We start from the raw sequence: 13,759 nt of genomic DNA, 5'->3' as shown, positions 1-13,759 counted from the left end.
ATTGCTGGCTGCTGGGCGTGCGGGCGGGGCGGGCGGGGCGCGCGCGTGCGTGCGCTGGTGCGCACGGTGTGCGCGCGCGCATGGGAGCCAGGCCAAATTTTTTTCAAAATTTTTTTTTTTAGCAATTTTTCAAACCAAAACCATTTTCTAATTAATTTTTACCATGTTTTACACAAAAAAAAGCATATATAAAAATTAATAGCATAGAAAATACAACAAAATAACCTAAAAATTGCTAAAATTCACATAAAATCAATATGTTCATCAAAACATGAAAAACCATCCAATTATTCAAACATATCATATAATCCAATTTTAAACATGTTCATGCATGAAAATAAAGATTACCAAAGGCTCTGAGGCTAGTTGTTGGAAAAACTTATACAGGATCTTTATTTATTTTCATGTATATCTAATATTAAACAAATTAATACGAGATAGCCTAAAACATGTTTCTAAAATTGAATTCAAAGAGAAACAAAAATAGAATACTTACAGTATACGCAGCGGAATTAAGAGTCCTTCCTTCAGTTTCTCTAACTCTTGTATCCTCTCTGTCGCAGAGTATTATCAAGAAACTGAACCGATCTTCAATTTTCTTCACGATCTTCCAATGTATCCTTAGAACCACCTAGACTAGTGTGGGCAATTCTCAACACATGAGATAGATATAGAGAGAAGAAGAGAAAATACAAAGAGGCTTAGAAAATGACTTGTGTTTAGAGAGAATATAAAACTATCAGAAAATCTGACTTATCAAAAACCCTTTTTTGACTTCTCTATAACACTCCTTTTATAGACTCAATTAGGCCATTTAATTTAATTAAAAAATCAATAAAATAGCAGCCATTTTGAAGCCCTAGGTCGAAATTATCATGGGCTATAGGCCCGTGAAATTTCCCATTTGATTATAAGCCCATTGGACTTAAAATCAAGGCCTGTATAATTTTCTATTGATTTAATTAATTAAATAATTATTTAAATCCTTTATCAAATTAATTATTTATAATTTGAACCTTGATTTAAATTTATTTATTAATTTAGATACCAATTTATCTTAATTAATAAATCTGCCATAATTTCTCTTTTCTTCTCAAAATTACACAACTCTGTGAAACTATCCAAAATTGATCTGGTCAACTTTGATAATTCTAATTGATGATTAAATCAATTAATTGAGACTATCTAGATGATTTTATCCAAGGTACAATGGGGACCATGGGCCTATGAAATCAAGCTCCAATAAGTTATCATAAATCTAACAAATAAATTTACTAACTTATTAATTCCTCGTGACTCCACTATAGACTTGGAATTGCACTCTTGAATTCATAGAACGCTCTATAACAAATATAGATACGCTATTAATTATCCATTGTTACAACCATAATTGTCACTCAATCCTCTATAGACGGTCTACAATGAGATAGGACTAAAATACCGTTTTACCCCTCATTGTATTTTATCCTTAAAACACTTAGTTCCTTGTAAATGATATTTCAGTAAACTAATTTAATTACTGAAATGAGATCTCTATCATTTAACACCTTGAACCAAACTAAAAGGAAACCATCGTTTCACTTCTTCATCAGAAGCTATAGATGTTCATATCTATGATTAACACTCTCACTCAATTATACTACCGAGTTCCCAAGATGTAAGTATGGGCTAGTCCGTAGGGTAAGCTGGTAACGAACAAGTCAAAGAACTCAAATAATACAATCAGTTAGAATACTAACCACTCAGAATTGAGATTGAATTGACCTATGGTCAACTATATGATATGACTAGAATAGATAATAACGGTATGTTTACTTATCTTATCAACTGTCAATATCGGTCCTGTCCGATGTAACAAATACATCCGATCTTATCTACTTTGCTAATGTTCTGGAAAGAACATAACACTGTAATGTGTAAGTAGATCATATCGTAGATTGGCAAGTCAGTGTAAATCCGGTGCACTGACTAATCTTAGGACTAACTTATTTTGAACATATAATCATATTTATATTCCACTGTGATTACGTCACTATAAATAAGATTAGCTATATGCTCGGGATTTAATAGAAGTTTATATTAAACAAATAATCATGAAAATAAAACATGTGAGCAAAGTGATTGACCAAGTCAAAAAATGATTTCTATTCTTTTATTGATAATAAAATGAGATTACAAAGAATTTGGGTTTTAATTAGGGCATAAAACCCCGACATGTTCACACTCGGTGGTGCAATTGTATCATGGAAATCTTCAAAACAAATGGTAATAGCTAGATCCACGATGGAGTCTGAGTTTCTTGCCTTAGACAAGTGTGGCGAAGAAGCTGAATGGCTTCGTCAATTTTAGAAGATATTCCAAAATGGCCTAAACCAGTGCCAGCTATTGGCTTACATTGCGATAGTCAATCTGCAATTGGTAGGGCGCATAATAATATGTATAATGGTAAGTCTAAACATATACGTCGTAGACACAATACCATTAGACAGCTACTCTCAACTGGAGTTATCTCTTTTGACTATGTGAAGTCAAATGATAATATTGTGGATCCGCTAACCAAAGGGTTAAATAGAGAGTTGGTTGAAAAATCATCGAGGGGAATGGGTCTAAAGCCCATGAATGAATAAAGTCAATACAGTAGACACCCCACCTAGTTGACTAGAGATCCCAAGATCTAGGTTCAAAGGGACAACTAAAACTGTAAAGACTATGTTGGATCACTGTGGGGGTTATCCTCATTGTCCATTCCTATGATGAAATAGTGATAACCGTAAGGAAAAGGTTAAGCTATGCTTTTAATGATTTCTTATGCGTCGAAACGTCGAGCAGAGTAATACGGGTTACTCTTAATTAAGAAAATCACCTATGTGAGAGAGAAGATGGGCCGCTTCTATAGGGATTGAATAAGGGCTCAATTCCTAGAATATCTCTTGCAGAACCAGGGAAATGTTCAGGGCCAAAACGAACATAATCTTGAGAACCAATATGTGTCAGGAAAGATTCATGTGTGTGGTATATCATCGTTTACACGAACGGCAGAATAGTTCAAAGTCATCGCGTCTACTGATCAGCCAATAAAGTAAATATACTTACACAAGGGAAGGTTCAAAGGGTAACACCTACCTATCCTATGCAGGTTTCTACCGTTGAACTCTATCACCTAGGTCTATTTCTTTTGTTGGTTTTTCTTGAGTCAGATTTTTCATTCATGTGGGAGATTGTTGGATATTTTGAATGAAAAAAAACAATTGAGATTTTTTGTCCCACATTAGTTGCAAAATGTTTTACTCATTTTCCAAGGGCTATATAATGGAGTCTAGCCTTGTTGTTTAAAGTACATCAAAATTCTTTCTTTAAGTTATATAATCATATTGAATTATATTTATATTATATTATTTATAATTATAATATTATATTGTTATATATATTATAAATTATTTATATTATATTATTTATAATTATAATATTATATTATTATATATATTATAAGTTATTTATATTTATAATATTTATGTATCTTTAATTTAGTAGATATAAATATAATTATTGTATTTATCATATTGTATTTATTCAAGTATTATATAAAATATGTTTTTCTTACAATTATAAATAATAATATATATAAATATGGTTGATGAAAACCGACCTGATTTTGGATGAAGATTCTTTCATCGGAGGCTATGGCAGCAGCAAAGTCTTCTTCTTCTGTTGAAATTGACAAAAAAAAAAAAAATTTAAAGAATGTCTAAAAAAATATTAAGAAAAAGTGTTAATTTTTTTTTAATTAATGGATACCTATATATATTTTTAGAATGCACATATAATTACCCTTAAAAAAAATACAACTTTATAATTTTTATAAAAATAATTCAAACTAGTAACTATCCAATATATTAAAAAAAAAATACACTGCCCAAATAAAAAGATCACCGGACACTTTGCCCAAATAAAAAGATATTTTTATAAATATAATAAATTTAAATTACTAAGAATTCAAAATATATAGTTAAATATTAGTTATGATATATCACGGTTTAGAAATGTTTTCGTAAATATAAGTATATTCGTGATTATTTTTTCTATTCGGAATTTATATATATAGCGGAATTCTACTACAGGGCAAGCCCTACCGGTAAGGCTCTCAGTGTTTACATCTTGTGAACAGTTTTTGGCGTAATTTTTTTTTATGACCGTGTATATTGTAGCTATTTAGAGCATTCTGCAAATTTTCAGAAAATTCCGAATAGTTTACAGTACCGAAAATTAAGTTCAAACATGTTGTTGCACACGTGACTAATTTTTTTTATGCTCGTAGAAAACAACATGTTTGAACCTAGTTTTCGGTACTATAAACTATTCGAAATTTTCTGAAAATTTACAAGATACTCTAAATAGCTACAATATACACGGTCATAAAAAAAAATCGCACCAAAAACTGTTAACGGGTCGAAAAATACTAAGAGCTCTACCAATAGAGTTTAAAGTAAAACTCTGTGGAAGAATTGTCCAATAAATATATAGTCATAATATAGAATCTGGTTAAATATCTCCTATTCTCTACCACACGAACTGTACAATTCAACAACGATTGAGTACTTCTAATGATAAGGTAATACCTTTATATATTCAAAAGAAGGAATCATAGATCGATCGATGTGATTATTTCCAAATAAAATTTTATTTGGAAAAGCTAAAATAAAACTTTAATTATGAGCACTTTAATTAACCACTCAAATTACGTACCATGTTCAAACATATCAGATTACTATCGTTACAACAAAAAAGAAATTAGTCAATGATTGAGAACTAGTCATATTCAACAAGTGAAACAAATGGTGCTGCTTAATAGTTGCTCTCGTCAAGATCAATTTTTGGAGACTTTAGTGATATCAATAACAAGAGCTTATATATGTTTATTTTAAGAGTATATATTTTTTTGGGCCTAGTGTTTTGTCTCAACTGTTTGGATTTTGTATTTTTATAAATTACTTTTTGGATCCTATGTTTTGTAAAATGGTTAAAATAGAATCCTAAATTCAATTTTGATAAAAAAAAAAATTAAATATAACAATATAGTTTTTAAGCAGAATGATTTTATTTTTGTTCTGAATTGTTAGTTTGGTAAATAATTTATGATTTTAGTTGAGAAAACATTAATTAAAATTGGGTTTAGGGTTCTATATTAACTATTGAGATATTTACATAAATATAGGAAAAATATATATAGTTTCTAAATTAATGGAAAAAATAATAATTGTACAAAATATGGTAAGTTTTGGAAAAAAAAGTTTAAAATATGGTAAATAAATTACCATAAACTTAATTCTCTTATTTTTCTCTTCTCTCCTCACGATCTCTCTCTCTTCTTCTCATTTATTTCTTTCTCCTCCCCCATTTCTTCCTCATTTCTTATTTTCTTTCTCACGATCTCTCCTCAGATTTCTTCCGGCGATGCTACCTCCGCCGCTGCCTCCGACGACGACGAACTGGTTTTTCTTCTTCTTCTTCTTCTTCTTCTTCCTTCTTTCTTCTTTTTCTTCTTCTTCTTTCTTTCTTCTTCTTCTTATTTGGTCTTTCTTATTCTTCTTTTTCTTTCTTCAAATCTAGTTTTATTCTTTTTCTTCTTTTTCACATCTGATTTTGAACTTCATATTTGATTTTTTTGGGTTTTTTTTTCTAAATCTGTTTAAGTAACCAGGTACTTGACTTCATATTTGATTTTTCTGGGTTTTTTTTTTCCTAAATCTGTTTTAAGTAATCAGGTACTTGACTTCATATTTGATTTGATTTAAGAAATGTACTTAAGAAAAGTTGACTGTTATTATTTTATGGTACTTTTAACATATGAAAGCTTAGGTTAGCTGATTAGTTTTTTTGGTTGAAAATGGCAAAAGTTGTCAAAAGGTTCTTCCCTGTGATGTTTAGATCAATTGGATATAGGTTTAGCAGCCAAACGTTCATCAAATAAGGTTCTAACATAAATATTTATGTGTTTATTAATTATTTAAAGAAATAGAACTAGAACGTTTGCTCAAAAAATGTATCGATAGGTTTACAAAATTTATTCAGAATACAAGTATAAGAAATAAAAAAACAAGCAAACAAAACTTTTGATTTTTCTGGGTTTTTTTTTCCAAATCTATTTAAGTAACCAGGTACCATAACGTCTAATTCATTTTATTCATATCTGATTTTTTTTTTACCTATGAGTAACCAGTTACGATAACAATTAATTTAGATTCTTTTGTTTAGATTTAATTTTGTTTTTACACTTGACTAAGTAACCAGGTACCATAACAACTTGTTTTTTTTTAGATTTGATTTTTTTTTCAAACCTCGCTGTAACCAGTTACGATTATGATTAGTTTAGATTTTCTGTTTGAATCTTATTTTTTTCCAAGTCTGGCTAAGTAATCATTTACCAATGCAACTGTCTCTGTTTTTTTTTTCTTTTTTTTTTTCAGACCTAGTTGTAACCAGTTACTTTCAAGATCAATTTAGTTTATTTTTTTCATATCATTTTTTTTCTTCCAAATCTCACTGAGTAACCAGTTACAATTCAGTTGATATTTTGATAATGGTACATTACTTAAAAAAATAAAAATTATTTTTATAGTTGTAACCAGTTACTACAACACCTCTTAAATAATAAAACTGATTTTTATAGTTGTAACCGGTTACCACACATCATTAAAAAAAATAGACAGTGGCATACAATTATTATCACAAAAAAAATCAAAATTGTTTTGATAGGGGTAACCAGTTACTGTGGATAAAATGTTGATTAAAGAAGATAAAAAATGAAAAAAAAAAAAAAGAAGAAATGAGAATAAAAAGTATAGTGATGAATGTCTCAGTTTTTTCTTTCAAATAATAATGTAAAAAAATATTTTATAAAAAATAAATGATAAAAATTAACATAAATAGATTAAAATTATTAAAATAATCTCAAAATATAAATGATACTTGCTTGATGATGATTGATTTATTCTCTTCTTTGGAGAAGCAGAGGTGGAAACAATTGAGGAAGTGCAACACTTTCTAATATATCTCCAAGAAAATAAGATGAAGATGATGAAGAAGAAGAAGAAGAAAAAGAAGACGAAAAAGATAAGATCAATCCAAATTATATGAAGACACATCCATATGAATTTGAAAACCCAGCAGCAACTTTCAAACAACTAAGAAAAAAAAAAAAAATCAAAGCATATGAAGAGAAAAGAGAAATTGATATATAGATAGATAAATATAGAGAGACAATAAGAATCCGGAAAATCAACAAAAGAGAAAAGAACAAAAAAAATAATACTACCAATAATAATATAAGAATAATCAATACAATCGTTTTCTTTTGAATATGTCTTAGTTTTTTCTTTCAAAGAATTATATAAAAAAATATTTTATTAAATATAAATGATAAAAATTAACACAAATAGATTAAAATTATTAAAATAATTTCAAAATATATAAAAAATAGGTACTAAAAAAGAATAAAAGATAAAATATGGTATGCAAATAAAATTTTACAAATATATAAGAAAAAAAATCCCATAAAAATGTAAACAAAAAAAATATACCATAAAAAACTTTAAAAAAAAACTGCCATATTTTTAAAAATTTATAAAAAAAAATCTCATATTTAGTGTAATTTCTTCTTAACTATTTTGCAAAACATAAAATCCAAATAATAATTTGTCAAAACACAAAATCTAAATAGATAATAAAACAAAAACACAATTTATTTTAATTTGTACAACATATCATATCGCAATATGAAATCGACATTCAATTAAATAACAACTTTTTTGCAATTCTTTAATTAAATTTAAATTGGACTATCGTCATCACCATCAAATCTTCTAGAAGATTGTGTTATTTTCTTCAAACTATTTAGTTTCTACGTGTGACATTATAACTTTTTTCAATAATAATTATATTTTATTGCAACCAAAAAAAAAAATAAAGCAACTAATTTTATATACTACACATTTATAAAAAAAAAAAATTTGGGTAAGCCACGTGACTGTGCAGGTGTTTCATTTTTTTTTATATATAATAAAATCCTTATTATTGGTTAAATTTACACAAATATTATACAACAAATATAAAATAAATTATAAATGTTAAAATTTATTTTTTTGTATATTTTAATTTAGTTATTTTTTATAAGGTAAGTTTTCTTTTTAAAAAAATCTCAATATTATATATTTGCTCTTATAAAATAAAAATTAAACTATGCAATTGATCTTTCTATTAAAATATGAAGATGTATCAGTTTATTTTTTGTGGGGAATTTTTTATTTTATTTTAATAAATCATTAGTGTAGATTTTTTTTAATCTCTTTATAAAAAGTTATTAAAGGGGTGTAATTAAAAAGACGTGAGGAAAGAAAAAGAAAAAAAAATAGGTGCCAATAAAAACACCCTATTCTAAAATGAATATTCACTACTACTAGTAACACAAATCAGATAGCCAATTCACAATGATCTTATATTATCATCATATAAGTGATGGAGAATAGAGAATAAAAAAAATCACCACGTTCAAACATAGACATCAAAATTTTATGTTTACTTACAGATAAATAGCAAAATTTTATTCTTTTGGTGTTGAAAGTACAGAAATGTTGACCAACCTTTAGTCGACACGTGGCTACTCAAAAATTAGACTTAACAGTTGGTACCGAAATACAAGAAAAAGTAACGTTTTGGTGTCTTTCTCACTAATTTTTTTGTTGTAAAGTATAAAAAAAGAGAAAATTTTGGTACGTTAGGTGCAAATATCCCCAAAAATAATCACACAAATTATATAGAAAACGGAAAACTGAATAAAATATCAAAAAATTACAGAAAAAGACCTTTGTACGCTACCCAACATACCTTAAATTTTCACAGTTATTTTTAAATGTTTGTCCGAAAAATCATTCACATATATATAGAGAGAAGAGGATCATGTCACTTTTACATTCTACAAGGAAAACAACATGTCGTATGGGATCGATCCCATACTTGACAACTTCATGGGTCTCTTTTGGATGACATCTGGCCAGTTAGATTTTGGCCTTGGAATCTTTGTTTTTGACTAGGGGTGAGCATCGGTCGGTTTGCGCAGTTTTTTCACAAAAAAAAATCCAGAATTCGGTTTTCGGTTCGGATTGGTGCAATCCAAAAACCGACCAAACCAAACCAGTTTAAAAAAAAACCGACCGTTTTGAACCGCGGTTTGGTCGGTTAAACCGACCAAACCGAATATGATTATTTTTTATTATTTTTTTATTTTTTGAAAGTTTTAGTTAAAAAATTAAAAAATTTGGATTGTTAAAATCCATTTTTGTGTGTTTTTACAACATAAATATATAGAACATAATTACATTTACAAGTGCCCTAAGTTTTTTTTTATTAAAAATTTTAATAATTAATAATTAATAATTATATAATATTATATTATTATTTTATTGTGTTCGGTCGGTTTCGGTTTTATTAGTCGGTTCACCCAAAATTTCCAAACCGACCGAACAGTGGCGGTTTGCACCGTCGGCGGTTTTTTCAGTTTTCGATTGAAACGGTTTCGGTTTTTTCGGTGTTCGGTAGGTCGGTGTACACGGTTTTTTCGGTTTTTTTTATTTTTTGAAAGTTTTAGTTAAACCGTGTACACCGACCTACTGTTTATATTTTTGTGGTTTAATAAAATATAAAGTTTGGAGCAAAAAATATAAACAGTTTCAATTTTTCATTTCTTTTTTTATTCTCTTCTTCAAATCAACACCTCATATTGTTAAACAAAAAATAAAATAAAAGTTATCAAATGCGTTTATTATTTTTTGTTTTTGAAAACAAAAAACAAAAATAGGTACCAAACATATTTTTATTTTATTTTTTTTAAATATTTCCATTTTTGTGTTTAAAAAATTTAAAAACAAAAATTTTACCAAACAAGCCCTAAGTAATAACATTTTCATTGTTTTCTTTTCCTATTAGAATGTTATCCCCAAAAATGGAGATTGATGACGTGGCAATAGAGATGACAAATGGCAGTACATGGTCCGTAAAAGACACATTAAATAGTCAATAATACATTGACTCCTGAGAGTTGTGATAAAGTGACCCGGTAGACTGATGAAGAGATTTGACTGCTTTAGAGTGTCACGTCCAAGCCAAGTGCACCTTGGTCCGAGGAAAGCTAAGGAGAGTGCATCCTAGGAGGCTAAGGAGAATGCATCCTAGGAGAGCTAAGGAGAGTGCATCCTAGGAAGCTAAGGAGAATGCATTCTAGGAGAGCTAAGGAGAGTGCATCCTAGGAGAGCTAAGGAGAGTGCATCCGAGGAGAACTCAAGAGAGTGGTCCTAGGAGACCCCAAGGATGAGGAGAGAAGTGCATGTCCTACCACCATGCACGTCCGACCAACAAGTGTATGTCCTACCACCATGCACATGTCCGACCAGCACTTGCATGAGTGGTCAGTAGGAGAGGTGGATCAACTAGCTAGAGGAGGACTAAGTCAAGTTTCCCAGAAACAGCTTCAACAAGATACGCGAGAATCTCTCATTCTTCCCACAAATGGGGGATTTGGTTACATTTTGAATGTTTTTTGTAATTTAAATGTAATAAATATAATAAAATATCTCGATTCTAGGGATATCAGATATATGACCCTAAGCCTATAAATAGAGGGCTTATGGGATTAAAGGGGGGCTTCTTTCGGCTTCTTCTTCTTCTTTCTAGACTTTTGGGTCTGAGTATTCTAGAGAGAGAAAATTTGGGTCTGAGTATTCTAGAGAGAGAAAGTGCTGATATTTGAAAGGATTCTTGTATTTCTGCAATTTGTACTGAAGAAACTCAGTTGGCTCAGTCCATCTGATCTTGAGTACAGATCTATAATCACAACTCTAAGTGGATTAGGCTATTACCGACTATCGGGGCTGAACCACTATAAAAATCTTGTGTGTTATTTACTTTTCTGGATTAAATAGTCTGTGCTATTTAAATTCTCTTAAATGTTTGTCGTATTTGACGTTCTCACGTCGTTGACTAAAAACACAGTCAACATAAAAAATTAATAAAAATTTCGAACTTTATTTTGTACCACATTGTAAATAAGAGTTTTCTCCATGTTTTTAAAGGTATATATGGAGATGGTTTTCAAATTTTCAGATTTTCTTTGTATGCAGCTAGATAGATCTCGAAAAAAATACCAAAATTTAAAAATAATACAAAAAATGCCGAGCACAAAGTTATGCTTGGTCAAAGTTTTGAAAAATTACAATATTTTCCTCTGCGGTTTTTTTCAATAAAACCCCAAAGAAAAATCTTTCTTTCTCTACGGTTGTTTTAAAAAAACCGCGGAGAAAAAGTACATTTCTCCGCGGTTGGCTTATTACAACTGCAGAGAAAGATGTTCTTTCTCCGCAGTTGGCATACCACTTTTCTCTGCGGTCGAATACACTGCGTTTTTCAATACTCTCGAAAACGACAGTTTATTAAGTAAAAAAAACACAGGGAAAGGCCTTTTTTATAGTAGTGTCGGCATCTGGCTAGTTAAATTTTGGCCTTGGAATCTTTGTTTTTGACATTATTTGAGGGGTTTTACTCCAAATTTTATTTTTTATTGAACCACAACAAATTATTTAGTTAAAAAATTACTTGGAAAATCGATTATGATCAAACTCATTTCAGGTCAAAAAGGTTTGAAAAACTCTTAACGCTAATGCCAAATTGGATTAGCGTCAGTGCCTGACATTTGCGTCAGTGCCCCACTCACTCAAATGGCAAGTTTGCATCAGTCCACTGACGCTAATGCCAGGTTGGTTTGAGTCATAGGAGTTCGCGTCACTTTTAAAACTGACGCAAAAAGTCAATTGTGGCAGTTGAAAACTCACTCAAATGACATTTTTTGTAGTAGTGTTGTCTTCGACGTATAATTCTTCCACACCTACTTTAATGGTTAAGGATTTGGTCATTTGCTCATGCAATGTCGTTTTCTATTTTTTATCAATTTCTATAATTTATGTCGTGTTTATAAGTTTTTGTTGTTTTCTGCGATTTATGTTTTTTTTTTCAAAATTTGTGATGTTTGCTCCAGCTTATGTCCTTTTTCTAAGTTTTTGCCATTTCTACGATTTATGTCGTTTTCCTAAACTCTGTCGTTTTCTTATCTTCATATCGTTTTCTATTTTTGTCGTTTTATATTATTTATGTCGTTTTTAATGATTTATGTCGTAATCTAATTGATGTTTTCTGATATTTATCTCGTTTTTATTTTTGTCGATTTCTGTGAATTATTTTGCTATTCTTCTTTTCTTTTTCCTATAATTTCCGTCCTTTTTGGCTATGAATGTCGTTTTATAAACGTTATCGTATTCTAAGATTTATGTCGTTTTCTGCAATTATATCGTTTTTGTGAGTTTTTCTCCTATATTAATCATATTTTTTTTTGTTGGGATTTATTATATATAATTAAATATACATAAAAATTAAATAATTTTAGAAATTTTTTAATAATTCTTTCTATATATTTAATTTTTTGTAATTTCAAATTTATTATAGAAGAAATTATATACGAAAGAATTAAAAGATAAATTATTTTCTAGTTAATATGGGATAAAATTTACAAATTTATTTTTAAATTTTATAACACATAAATACAATCAAAATTAACATACATCTTAGTGGTTGGAGTGTTGACTCTTTTGATCGAAAATTCAACTTCAAACTTCTACACCATTTAATCATATCACTGACCTATTCAAAAACCACCAATTGTAATTTAATTAAATAATTTTATTTTGATTGATTTATTTTTATTAGCCTTACACAGGGCCGGTTATAGCATAAGCGGACTAGGCCTATGCTTAAGGCCCCTAATTAAAAAGAGCCAATTGTTTTTAAGTGAAAATTACATTTTATATGAATTTTTTAATAAAATTTTAAAAAATATGGCTTTTTTTTTTTACAAGTATTATTTTATGGGTTTTTAAAATTTGTATTCTCTTCTATGGGATTTTTTTTTCCATATTTCTGTAAAAAATTCATTATTATGCTATATTTTTGTAAAAAATTATTATGCCATTTTTTTTTTAATTAAATTTGTTCATACAAATTAAAAAAAGTTTAATTACCATATTTTTGCATATTAAGGACTAAAAAGCTATATTTATGAAAAAACTCCTTTTTTTATATACAAAAAGCCTCCTCTAATTTAAAAAAATACCAATTTATATATAATTTTTTATAAAAATACCATCCTGGCCTTACACATTCATACGACTTTTTATTTTCCATTTTCTTTGTGTATGCTATTTTAGTATCATATAATATACATCAATATAAAATGTCTTTTTAGAAGAGTCATTATTAAACTAAAACAAGAGCACTATTCATTTCACTATTGTGTTTGGTGTTGCTTTGTGACTCTAAATATCTTATGTACTAAAGAGAAAAGAGAGATAGAGAGTAGAGAATAATGGAGATGGAAAAGCCTCAAAATAAAAAACTGCCATTGTTTGAGACAAAAATGAAAATTTATATATTGATAATTTATTAAAATCATCTATAAAAGGTCCCTAAAAATATAACCATCGTGATTACGTAACCATTAAAATCTCTTTTATATATACACTGTAGATAAAAGTAATATGCAATGTACGTTTACTTAGTTTTATTTAGAAAATATATTATTTACTATTTTATTTATTTATTTAAATAAATAAATTCTGTCATATATTATAAAAGAATGTCTTAGGCATATTAAAAATAATTAAAT

Source organism: Humulus lupulus, chromosome 6, assembly GCF_963169125.1.
Source record: "Humulus lupulus chromosome 6, drHumLupu1.1, whole genome shotgun sequence".
Lineage (NCBI taxonomy): Eukaryota > Viridiplantae > Streptophyta > Magnoliopsida > Rosales > Cannabaceae > Humulus > Humulus lupulus.
This window is presented reverse-complemented; position numbering follows the sequence as displayed.